The sequence below is a fragment of the Pyxicephalus adspersus genome, chromosome 4 (assembly GCF_032062135.1).
Source record: "Pyxicephalus adspersus chromosome 4, UCB_Pads_2.0, whole genome shotgun sequence".
Taxonomy (NCBI): Eukaryota; Metazoa; Chordata; class Amphibia; order Anura; family Pyxicephalidae; genus Pyxicephalus; species Pyxicephalus adspersus.
Window position 1 is genome coordinate 75,367,652 of NC_092861.1, and position 13,585 is coordinate 75,381,236.

The following is a 13,585-nucleotide window of genomic DNA, read 5'->3' on the forward strand; positions in this document are numbered from 1 at the left end:
TAACAAAAACCAGCCCTGGGATTTCATCTGAATGAAGAGTATTCTCACTGGGAGTATAGCCGATGGTAGACTAGAATACTCTGATACATTTTTTTTTTCTTGTTATATCCTGAAGTTTTCACTATACAAAAGTAACAGTCACTGAAATGATGTCCTGGCTCTCGCCAAACCATAGGTATACCAAATGGCATTTTATCACGTGTTCCCTTTGTCCATCCGTAAACCCTCGACACACTGTTTGCACACCTTATGAGAGGCCCAAGACTTGTCTTGATCACCAAGTTTAACTTGATATGCCGAATAGGCTTATTCTACAAACGTGCTGATGTTCTCCCTTTGACTGGGAATGGTGAAACAGCCATAGATATAACAAAATGAATCAGGGTTGTTTAGGCACTTATGATGAGAAACAGCACAGCTGTCCTTTCTGAAAGAAAGGAAATATGTGTGTAAGTAGAAAAATAAATTTTGCTTATTCACTACGTAGAGCAGCGCACAACCTCTGACCACATGAAATGAATAGCCTATACAAATCCACGCTACACTAATCACATTAATATAGGTGGTAGAGAAATAACCTGACGTGATAGAAGAAAACTAACTGCACTTTCAGAATCAGCATACCTATTTAAGTGTAAATAAGCTTAAAAATTGAAGTCAACAAAAACTTTGTTCAAAATTGTACCCCAGTGTAATTCACCCCGATTACCGCTAGGGAGGTCAAGGGGAGGGCACACAGGACCTAACTGTTCTGAAAAAGGTAACACCTTCTCAGAACTTCTTTGTTGGAACTTTAAAGTATACCTCTGGATGTACCAATGGAGAAAGAACTTCTTTTACCCTCAGGAATAAAAGTGAATAAGAAACTCCTAAACTAAAATTGACAGTTACCCTAAAGTTTATCATATATACATACACATTAGAATCCTATTGTATAAACCTTGTACAATCTGCTTTATATTTACAAAAACAACAAAGGAGGTTGGAATATAACACGGGAACCATACCATATCTTCTTATTTATCTTTCATTAGCGTATTGCCTTGTATGGTTGTCTGCTTGCTGCCCCCCCCATCATGATTACAGCCAGCTTGATTGTCTAAAGACATTGACAGGCATTGTCAATGAATGTTAGATCAATATGTCTAAAGACAAGGCATTGTCAATGAATGTTAGATCAATATGTCATTTGCCGATATGATATTGACATTTTTTTTTTTTCTTTTAGTTTTTTTATAAGCAGCCACCATGGTGGACATATACAGAAAAAATGCAAATAAAATGCATAAAAACAGAATGAAAAATCGTACATAGCACAATGAAGAATGCACATTTTCAGAAGGGTATTTTCAGAAGAAGTATGGGACGGTGGGAAGGGGTTGGAGGGAAGGGAGGTAGGGGCAAAGAGGGGCAGGGTGGTCTCTGAGGTCTCATGCAGGTGGCGAAACAACTGCACATAGCAGAGCTCTTAAATTCATCCCAGTAAAACCAGGTACGTATTGGGCTACTCAATGGCTGTTCTCCTCATTTCATCAGTTCCTCCATATACTGTATATTATTTGCTCAGTGTCCTAGTTTTTATTAGATTGATGGTAGATTTAATGTTTTATTTAAATGTTTTGTCTAATCTATATCAAGCAGCTTATGTCTAGGAGAGAGCAGCTTTAGCACGCATAAAAGATAACCTAGAGATGATGACCCATAACTGTGCTGCTATCCCTCCATTAAACATGTAGTTGGCTGGAAGAGTGTTCTTGACCAAGCTTTGTTACTACTGCAGTTGTAGGTGGTGTCTGATGCGAGGATTACAAGACAGGCTGCACCCATGTACAAGGTATTCAGCAGGTAAAACATCTGCCATTTATATATTTTATTTTGTAATATTATTTGTAATATTTTAACTCTTGTTGGTTGTTCAGCTTTAACTGTTGTGTAAAGAAAGAGCCCACAGATGTAGGGTAGTCCCAGCAGTTCAGATATGCCATGAAAGGTCAGAAATGTTATAGCAGAGGATATGATTCTAATTCATTCCACTGCTAAAAATAAAACATACACATACCCTAAGAAAAACAAACCATAGAAACAACAGTATCATATGATGAAATAGAAAATTTAGATGTAGATGTTTGCTTTGGATCTGCTGACATCATTTAGAGTTATATAGTTACATAGTTAGGTAGAAGAAAGACATAGGTCCATCAAGTTCAACCACTAGGTAAACAAACATATCTGGACCAATATAATGAAAATTAAATATTATTTAAGAAAAATAGATTTTTTCAAACTGAAAAATAAGTATTAGTCTTTTCTTAGATTCTTAAATGCTCTGTACCTTTACAAGATACCCAGTTCTATTCAGCACTAGCAGGGCCAGGTGTTGTAACTCAATATTACTTTATTAGATATTATTTAGATTTTGTGATCTATCCAACTCCTGACTAAATTTGCTAAACTTTGGACTACAAACGTAAAATCTATTCAATTAAAACTAATGTGTCAGCAGCTCATTGGTAAGGTTAGGGCTACCCAGCTCCTTGGTTAATAGGATAATCAATAAAATAAATGTGATTTAAAGGGTGTCCAGACAAAAGCTTACAATATTGCAGCTTACCTGTGCATACAAAAAAATGACTGCGTTCATTTTTCAGGTTTTTTCAACAGGTAATCCTATGAATAACATACTTCCTGTCCAAGGGTATTTACTTATATGCTTTATTTATTGGGGAAACCATGGTTGCCTCCCAGTTTGGTCTTCAAATATCAGCCTTACGTCATATCCATTACATAGATGGTGGTGTAATTAGTAGTTTATCAAAGGAAATCACAGGAAACATTGTTTTACTTTCAGTTCATTTCAGAGGAAAAGACAAGGATATTGCATTTCAGGGCAAGAGAAATTTTCAAAATCAGCAGTGATTTTCTGTACTTGCTAACTGGTTCTGAGCCTGAAAAAAATGAATAAATCCATATTTAAGGTTTGGTATACTACGATATATTTAATATTGTGTTCAGATATTTTAGGTTTTCCTAGGTATATCACTGATGATAACTTTACCGGACCTGGAACATAATAGTATGAGTATATTATGTAGTTTTTTGTTTTAATTTAAAAAAAAATTAAAAACATTTTTTTTTTAAACATATAGATTTTTTAATTTATTCAATTTATTGTTTTTACATGATTTTGTGTTTCAATCTTTATTATACTCATACTGTTATTATATACTGTAAAATAAATTTTCATGAAAAACAATGTACTGCTTTTAGATATATATAAAACCAGAAAGAAATGAACTGGTAAGGAGGTTAAACCGATCGGGGTGCTACAATTTGTCCACTGTCCATTTGGTACACTAGACATTCTGTCCACTGGTTGGCTGTTGTGGCTATCAATATAAAGGAAGGACTTCCAGTATTCTCTCCAGCATTAAAGGTAATACCAGGACACCATACCCGGGTACCATAAAGGCTATTGGGCCAATTCTTATGACACCAAGAGGAGGCTCTAAGCCTCAAAATTTACAAACTAGGATCTGAAAATAGAAGTTTTGTTATTAGCTTGTTTTCCTCTTCTGACCACCTCTGGACATATACAGTATTATTATTATAAATGGTATTATTAAAATTTAGTTTAAAAAGCACCAACATATTACACAGCATTGCACATTAAATAGGGATTTCAAATGGCAATCAAATACAAACAATGACACAAGAGGTGGAGAGGACCCTGTTCTTATAACAGCAAGAGAACTGTTGGGCAAGGCTACGTACACACGTGCAATAATTATCGTTGGAGAATGAACGATTAACGACCTAGGAAATCCATTCTAAGTTTGCTGGATCTTCCAGCTTCACTGATGAAAGTGTATCCTCACCAGCCTTGGAGAGCTTTAATAAAGCAGGCCCATGTTATAAATACCTTTTACTTAGAGCACATTGCTAAAACAAGCCCAGTTGCATGCAGGGATTTTATACAATTACTATATATACAAGTATCAGAGCTCATCCATAAAAATAGTACATGGTTTGGTCTTTGTATACTAAACATTAAACACATTTTGTCCTTTTCCACAATGTTGAATTTTATAGCAACAACACATTCAGCCTTTATCTAGTGTATGGACAAAGCTACTTATAGTTTGAATGCTGTTTTCTGTTGTGCCATGTATTATTGATGACAAGATTAAAGACTGGCAAGGAGACATTAGAGTGCCATGAATAAGTGCTCAGCATCAGGTTGAGATGAGTTCTGACCGTTGTATTTGAGATAAAGTGTCACAGATGTTTCAGCAGCTTGAATAGTCTGTCATCCAGTATGAATATATGTATGAACTGGTCTAGTTTACTGCTGTACATTTTATATATATTATTACCTAACAGCAGGGCCATTTTTTTTCTATATAGTTCTTCACTTACAAGACAATTTTTTTTCAATACAACATTTTTGTGACCTACTGTAGATCCATCTGTCACCCTTTCCTAGTCAACATTCCATCTGTAGAGCTCATCTCTGTATAAATGAATGTCATTTTAATTACTGAAAAAAATTTAAATGTATGTCCAGCAATTTAAATATGGTGTTGCCTACTTACAAACAATAACTGAAAAAGTATTGTGGATTGGTTTTCTTCAGTGATCCAGGGTTCCATAAGCTAACTTTTACACAACAATGATTTCACTAGACAAAAGTGAGAGAACAGAGACACAGGCCCTGATTTATTAAAGCTCTCTAAGGCTGGAGAGGAGAGGAAACAACTTGTGTGGCATGGCTATATGATTCTCAGAAGTAGATTGATATCAATACAAATCATTTGGCAAATAAAACAGCTCCTACAAATGTATTTCATATGTGTGTTTAGCCTTTTGCCCTTAGTTCTGCTTTAGAAGAAATGGACATCAATCTACTGCTGCAAGGTCACCTTTATGAAATATATAACTGGGAAATATCAACTTTCCATGTTTTTCTATTGGCCTGTTGTCAGATACAATTGAATGTTTTTCTAGTATAAGAAGCACATGGCTTTACCATACAATAGCAGGTGTGCTTTAGAATTCAGGTATTCCTGATTGTGAGCCTATACTGACAGACCTGTGATTCTGATTGGCATTTTGTATCTGCCATTGAGAGATATCCCAAACGTGAGAATAATACAATTGTTAAAAGATATGTGATAATAGATAGAAAATTATTTTACATCCTCCAAAAACATTTTGCCATGATCCCATCTCCGTCTTGGCACCGTACAGCCCGTATTGCTTGGTAAAGTTCAGCTGTTGTTCAGAGTTACTGAGCTCTCTGCATTACAACTTATACTTTAGCAACAGGACTGCGCGTGGAAGGCTCTATTTGGATAGCCTGGCACGACTTTAATGGCCAGGTCACAAGAGAGTGACAAAATATTCCTATTTTTACTGCTTTCATATTTCAGCTAAATAGTGCATTAAGAATGGCAAGCTAGGAGACTTGTTGTGCACATAGCAGTTTTAAGTTGATTTTTAGGCTTTCCTATGTCCTGGATTGTGTTTTAAAGAATATACCTAAATATTTTAATGTGTATAGGGAGAGATAAGGAGAAATTCTACCTCTTGTAGCCAATACCATATACCGTTTATATTTTAACTCATTTTGATTTTTTTTCTCCTAAAAATCCTTTTAGAAAACATATTTTGGTTTATATTCAGGTCACACAGTAGATGGTGCTGTGTCCTCATGTAAATTGTGTAACTAACTCTTGCTATCAGAGATATGAGGCTGTTACAGCACAGCACCGTCTACTGGTGGCCAACAATAATGTACAAAAGATTATTTAGGAGCAAGAAACCCAACATAAACAACTCAAAAGTAGAAAAAGCTTTAACCTGAAATTAGGGGGGTGAACAGACTCCATGTGAGATTATTTTTTCCTTTCTATTGGATGAATTTATACACATTAATTTTATTGGAATTTGTATTGATTAGTGTTTTGAATGTTAGCAGTGATGCCCACATTTTGTGCCCTAGGTTTATACTTAAGTCAGAGCATTTTCCTATATTTTCAGGTAAAATAATTAGCTCAGATTATAGTTCAATTGTTTTCTATTCAAGTTTATACAGTGTATATTTAGCTTGTTTCACACTGCATGAATCAACTTTTTGACTTCACCTACTAGGGATCATTTATGAGGTGGATAATTTTTAATCTAAAAAAGAGAATTTAATTTAGTGTAGTAACAAAGTAGGAGTAAAGTAAAATTAATTTAGTATGTGACAGCTCACAGCACTCTAGGTAACCTATTGCAATAAATGTATTGGCATGGTTTGTTTCTCCCAACAAGGAAAAATGATAAAAGATTGCCCCATCACCAGCATGCTGACTTTACTATTAAATTATCATTTGATAAAAACCATGTAAGAGTACAGACCCTGTATGGCAAAATGTAATAAAGAAGTTAGCCTACTATCAAGTGATGTGATTATCCATTATAATTGTTCAGGAAGAGAAGCTTTGTGAGATCCATTATTATAACTAGAAGCAGCAGGGAGGAAGCCCATGGAGTAATGTATTATGTGCTTGTCAAAACAGGCATTGTATCCTTCATCAGTTAGTAAAGCTACAATGTTTATACATTTTAACTGCTTTGGGTAGTTAACTGTCAGGTTTAGACAGGTTTAGTCTTTGTAACTAATTATGGGGCAGATGTACATTTTACAATCTCCTGCTGGCCCTGACTATAGTGAATAAAAGGTTTCTGAATAGAATATGCAGGTTAGTATGTCAGTATAGTTTATTTATTAAAGCTAAGTTTACACACACTGTTTCCCCAAAGTTTTAAAGCGGTGTTTATCACCTCATTTACATTCAGTCTAATGTGCCAGTTCACAACAGAATGTTTTTGGGCGTCATGTTCTTGACAGTTTAAGAAAACACGCTTGCTGGATTTTACATTTTTGCAGCATAACTGTCCTTTCTGCGATAACCTCTTTTAACTGCTTGATTGCAATGCTGAAATGCGAAAAAAACCTGAGCTTGTGGATCAGCTTTGGATGCAAAGGCAATTCAGCAATCCTAGATTTCCTTGCATGTGCTGGGGATAAATGAATAGGTGAGTTGAACGGCTTTCATTACACTTTAAAAACACTTTCTGAAACCAATATGGACATTTTTAAGCATCAAGCTGCTTGCTTTAAAATGTTTACACACATCTTTAAATTCATTCATTGGCATTTTAAGTGTTTTAAACAGCTGATTTAAAATACCTTGAAATGCTTTTAAAAACAACTATAATTTCAAATGCAGGATGGTGTTTGTAAGCATTTAAATATATTGTCAATCTGGACTTTAAAATCTACTTTTTTCTATTGGCTGAACTTGATGGAATTGAATCTTTTTCAACCTACCTTACTATGTAACGCAATGTGCCTGATTTATTAAAGTTCTCCAATTCCAGGTTTGCTGGGTCACCCAGGTTCACCCAAAGTCTATCTTCTCCAGTCTTGAAGAGCTTTAATAAATCAGGCTCAATGGTTTCAAGATAATGAATTGTTTCTCAAACACATTTTTTACAGTCTCCTACACTTTCTAAATACAATCATTGTTTCATAAGACAACAATCTCCACTAATATATGTTTTTAATGTTTTCTCTGAAACTTAGGAAGCAGCTAAGCTTAGTGAAGGTACTTAACATTTTGATTTTAATGTGAAAATGTAAGAAAGAAATGCTACACAGTAGGAGGATGGTAGTATGGAGAATGGAACTTTTTTTATTTATGCCGTATTGGTGGTGTTGATGATCTTGGGATGTCTGTGATAAAGTTTGTATCGGGAATGGTGAGTGTTATTAAATACTGGGTTAGTAATAGTGAAAAGGTGGGAACAATGGGAACTTAACAGTGAAGAAATATTGAAGAATATCTGCCAATGTCTCATCCTCCTTTCCATATGAAATTTGCTTCTCATACCTTAAACATTTCATCGTATTATTATTCTGCTGCTGCTGTTGGTAAAAACTGTACCGAATCAGCCAGGATACTATCTACTTGTTATAAAGAGGAAATGACGTTTTCAAGAAAAGTCTAACACCATGGGCTTTATTCATAAAACAGCGAATCTGACATTTCTTCTAACATTCCCTTGTGGTTAATAGTTATTGCCATTGAAACCCATGGACCGGGAAAATCCCACAAGGAAATGTTGAAGGGAATGGAGGATTCTCTGTTTAAAAATAGAGAATTAAGTTTGACAATTCTCTCTATGAAGCAGGGTAAATGCTATTAGTGACAGCTATAGCAACTAACAGTCTAACCATAAATGCTCAAATCAAGCTTGAGAAGCTGATGCTTGCCCACTTCCAAGCTGCAACCTCACAATACATTGTCTATTGCATATTTACCAAAGTTGACAATACCGTGAAAAGAAAAGAGACCAACATAATAAATAGAGTAATGCTGGCATTTATTATTTTATATTACCTTTTTATTAAACAGGCAGTACTAAAGTTTTTTTTCTACTTTTTGGACCATACGGGTACCACATGATTACATTCACCAATTGCATTGAATTGAAAATAAGTTGTTAGAGGTCATAGCAATGTGCTAGTCCTTGAAAGATAAGTAGGAATCCTACAATGTGTCCTTAGTTAATTATCCATTGAAGCAACTCTAAAACAGGGCATACAATGTCATTTTTATTTTTATACAAAGATCCTTCCTTCACTTGGAGAGGAAAGAAGAATAAGGATAACAAAATGTTCTCACTGATTATCATGATTAGCTAATCATGGTAATCATATGGTGTGTAATTACACAGTTTAATGTCTGATCTTTTATTTCCCACCTGGTCCTCATAATGCAGTTCCAAAGGGGACACTTGTTCTGGTGGAAGATGTTAATGATGGGATTTTCCTTTTAATCTTGAAAAATGTCCACCTACCTCCTGTAAAAGTCAGTGATGGTAAACCTTCCAATAGAAGCTGGGACACCTCAAGTCATTCATAATTATAAAAAAACAAGAATACCTTAAGGTACAACAGAAGCATGTAAAACTTGCAATATGGTGTTGTTCCTATCACAGACCACAGAGTGTAGATCTATACTTCAGTTTGCCATCCATTTACAGCACATTATGTGCCTAGGAGCTATGGGCCTGAATTATTAAAGCTCTCCAAGACTGGAAAAAATGACTATCATGGGTGAACCTGTGTGGCAACCAGGTGTGAAACCTGGAATGAATGTGGTTCAGGGTCAAAAACATTTGCCAACTAACAGCAAATGCTTTTCAAGAAATCCATTTCAGGTTTGCTGGATCACCCAGTTTCTCGCATGATATTCTATCTTTTCCAGGTTTGAAGGGCTTTAATACATAAGGCTCTATGTGTTTTTTTTACAGCAGCCAGTATGCTTTTAAAAGTTAGTTTTATTGGCAGAGCAAGCACGGACATAGGGAGGTACAAAGTGTGCCAGGCATGAGGGTCCCAGACCCTGCTTAGCCAACAGGGACCCCTCACAAGGACCCCATGTCAGTTTTGAACAGGGGCCCACTGTTGGCTATTTTTGCTGCTGGTTAAGAAAGCATACCACCTTCAGTGAGCTAAGAAAAATTATGTGCATATGGACAATGGTTACAACATGGATCAAGTAGGAATAGTAGGCTGTTCACTTGAGCATGTATACATATCTTCCACATGATATGATACATGACTATATGGTGAAGATGAAGGACTGCCAACATTCCTCTCTGTCAGGAAGAGTAACACCTGTGTCCAAATAAAATATTGTATATGATTTTTTTTTTTATGATATTGAAATGCTTATTATCTGCATTCCCTTCATTAAGGCTAAAAATAAACACTGGAAGAGTAAATCAAAATTTCATTAAAAAAAACATTAATTTCTCTCTGTCAGTTTGTAAATATTCTTTACATGACCTAGGGAAGGCTGGTGCAGTGGAGGTCCAAAGAAACCTTACCAACAATGTCCCATTAAAATCCACTAGCAATTAAGTAGCATTTGGTTGGCCATAGCCAGTCAAATATCTTTATTACACACACAGTATTATTACACGGTATTTATATAGCTCCATCATATTACGCAGCGCTGTACAAAGTCCATAGTCGTGTCACTAACTGTCTCTCAAAGGAGCTCACAATCTAATGTCCCTACCAAAAACAACAATTTAATTTTCAAGTACTTTTTAAATTATTTGGTAATTTATGAACTTTGGAGGACAAGATTATATGACTCTGATGGTGAGAGACACTTGTTATTATGTAGGAATTATTACTAAACAAACTCTGGTAGAACACTCCTTCGGAAAAGAAAGTACCACATGGATCTCTTCATTATGATCTCACTGCTCAAATAGGCCCAGAATTTTCTTCTCTGTGGGATATTTGCCAGTTTATTAACAATTTTTTTAAATTACATCTAATCAATCCAGGACGCCAATCATCCATGGGTACTTCTTCCATGGGTTACAGGTAAATTTTGCCAATCTTAAGTAATCCAGTCTTGAACACCAATATGTATGCACCATGGTTTTAAAGAGTGACCAAAGTTTTACCATGCCACAGTGATAGGACTGGTGCTATGTACATGGTTTATACATATTTTGTAACAATTTATAACGAACATATATAATTTTTTTATAGTGTCCTGTTGCTCAAAATGTCGAATTTCTCCATACTGTCTTCAATGGTCACCAGTACAAAAAAGTAGGCCAATCTCCCCATGGGGACACACACAATAAAAACGTGACAGGGCATTTAACCTTTCCCTACTTTATCGAAAAATGTTTGACCTCACTTATGATTGAGCCAATCTGTTTCTGATAATACAAAAATTTGTAACATACCTTGAGATTTTGAATGATATTTATTATTATATTTAATAAAAATAATTGTTTTTGGCATACATGTAATATTTTTGTAGTTTACAATATCCATTTTTTTTAGTGTTTGCTGATAACATAGCCCAATAATAATATTTATTATGTTGCAGATGGCTGGCCAGACACAATAGGCAGCTGCTGATTCATAAAAATGTTCCTGTTGCTGTCTGATTACAGAGCTGATATACAACATGAAATATAAAAGCCAGATATAAAAAGCATCAAGTTTTCTCCAGCACACCTGAGTGGGGATTGTAAAGCTGCTAAGAAGGCTCAGTCAGCACCCTCCTGCAGGTGTAGGACAGTGTACATGGAGAGATGCCTGCTGCTAGAGCTCATGTGACATACCAGGGGACACAGCACCAGCAGCATCTACAGCAGTGACAGCTGAGCAGCACAAGGAGGAGGAGGAGGAGGAGCTGCCTCCTTCCCAGACAATACACACACTGTATCATCAGCACCAAACAATGCATGTATAGCCTGCACACATCTCTGCACTGCATACATGCCATTCTATGTGCATACAGGCCAACACATGACAACCACCAGCTGCTGCAGCCCCTACCACTTCAGAGGACTGACAGCCACAGCACTGAACACCAGCAAGAACCCTGAGCTATTACATTGCCTGCATCCCTGTCTCTTCCCTTGGATCCTCAAACAAGGTGAGCCATTGTTTTGCTACTATCAGGTGTCCTTTACCCTTTACCCTTTCCTATAACCTTTGCCATTGCTGCATGTTACTGCATTTTGATCTATGTATAGGTCTCCCTGGTCTTTGCTTTTTTGTAAAAGGCTGTCCTAGCATTCAGCAAGCAATGGTCAACAAGAAAAGCTATTGGGGTTGCATTATGAACTTTATGTAGGCAAGCAATACTAAGCTGTGTAGTTGTATACAACCCAAGTACCAGATGAGTGGCATACAGCTCAGCCTCCTCCATCAGTTTCCAGGGGTGAGCTAGTTCAGCAATAAAGTGCTTGACAATGCCCTGTCATTCCATTGAACTTCTGCTGTATTTCATGGGTCACTGGCTGATAATGCAGTGCAATTACAAGGAAAACACGCTTTGTTGTTGTGCATTTGGCATTCTGCTGCAAATCCTCAATGCTGCATTGCTACATTTTATAAATGAGCAATTTGCTAATCTAATCTGGACCCAGGCATGTGGCAGGGAGTACTATCAAATGGTAATTTATGGCTACAGTCCCCTATTCGTACACATTTGTACTGGATCCTTTTTATGTGGGTGGCTAATTCAGTATAGACCAGAAAAAAAGCCAGGTATATGACATCATCTGCTAAGCTTTAGAAAACCTGAAGCCACACTGAGAGCAAATATTGCTGGAACAAAAAGTAATTTGTGAAATGTTCTGGCAGTGGCCTATAAAAGAATAAATGCCTTAGCAGCCTGACACTTGGACATGGAAAATCAATTTGCCCTGTGCAGCTGATTACAGATAATAAAGTAGAAGCAGCAAGCATCACTCTGCTCCAAATTTCCTGCTATAACCCTAAGTAACAGACATACAAGAGGAAATTAGGGGGTAGGTCATAGAAAAGGAATATTTTACTCCATACTTAAACTATTAAAACCAGAAGGTGTTATCATGGGTCTTATTCATTTAACTAGAAGTCTTTTTATAGTTCCCAGGCTGTCTGTACTGAGAACATACCTAACAGATAGCAGCATAGGCAGAGATAAATGGTGTGCCCATGCTAAGACACAGAGATAATCATGCTCCTGTCTGGAGCTTTGTGAAGCTTGTCAACTTGTTATCAGCACTGTAGTTTTCATAAGAAAGGTTTACATAGCATGGCATTAAAGCAGTATCTCCAAGAGGAAAATTGAAAATAAACACATGCTGTTTGTACAGGGAATTTATATCAAGCAGTAGTCTGATGAATGTAAAATGTATTCTGTATCCTCTGTATTATTCAATATATTGCAAGGTCGAGCATAATACCAAGTATTTCAATTTGTTCATCAGTTGTGAAAGGAAATATTTTATTCTTTCTCCCAAAGTTAAAAATCATATTTATATTGTAAAATGTTTTAAAGTGGTTATCCTATAATATTTTTTTTTCTATTTCTAGTCAATGATGATATGTTTGACGGATTTGTGGCCTGTTGACACACTTATTTATTATTATGTTGGTGGGAGTTCAGGCTTACATGCTATACGTAACAAAAATGTACCAGTAATTTCATTGTTTACCAAAGATTGGTTAATTGTGAAGTTTATTATTAAATAATACTGGTCTTTCTTTTATATATGAACTGTAGTGACCTCATTAGAATCAGAAATACTGCAAACAGAAAGGGTCAACTGGGGCCAATCTGGATGGTATTAGTGAGGGATGCTTACAGAGATAAACATAACACTTCAAATAGATATGTGCTATGTGCTCAAGTACCCATTATTTGACATTTATTGTTATTTGTCCTTGTGTATTAGTGATATTGGATAGTAAAGGGGTTAGACTGTAAACTCTTGTAGACTTAGAAAAGTACAGTGTTGAGTGTGTTATGTATAGAAATGTAAAATGTTAGTATTACATAAATAATAACAGTAGTAATATAATGTAATATCTAAAGCCATTTTAGTGTTACATAAATAAAAAAAAACATTTATAACTGATTTACTAAAAGTTAAAAAAATCCTCCATCTAGATTTTATTTATATTCTCCTGTGGGATCTGTAAAGTTTTATATACCTC

General features: G+C 35.8%; 1 protein-coding gene across 3 annotated transcripts in view; it reads left to right on the forward strand.

The window, feature by feature from the left end:
- The first annotated feature begins 11,291 nt into the window (after positions 1-11,291).
- Positions 11,292-13,585, forward strand: part of KLHL32 (kelch like family member 32) — an 85,390-nt gene continuing 83,096 nt past the window's right edge. For all 3 annotated transcript variants that reach the window (XM_072408673.1, XM_072408674.1, XM_072408675.1), the window contains exon 1: positions 11,292-11,531. The gene's annotated coding sequence lies outside the window, so the exon portion shown is untranslated. The remainder of the gene's footprint in view (positions 11,532-13,585) is intronic.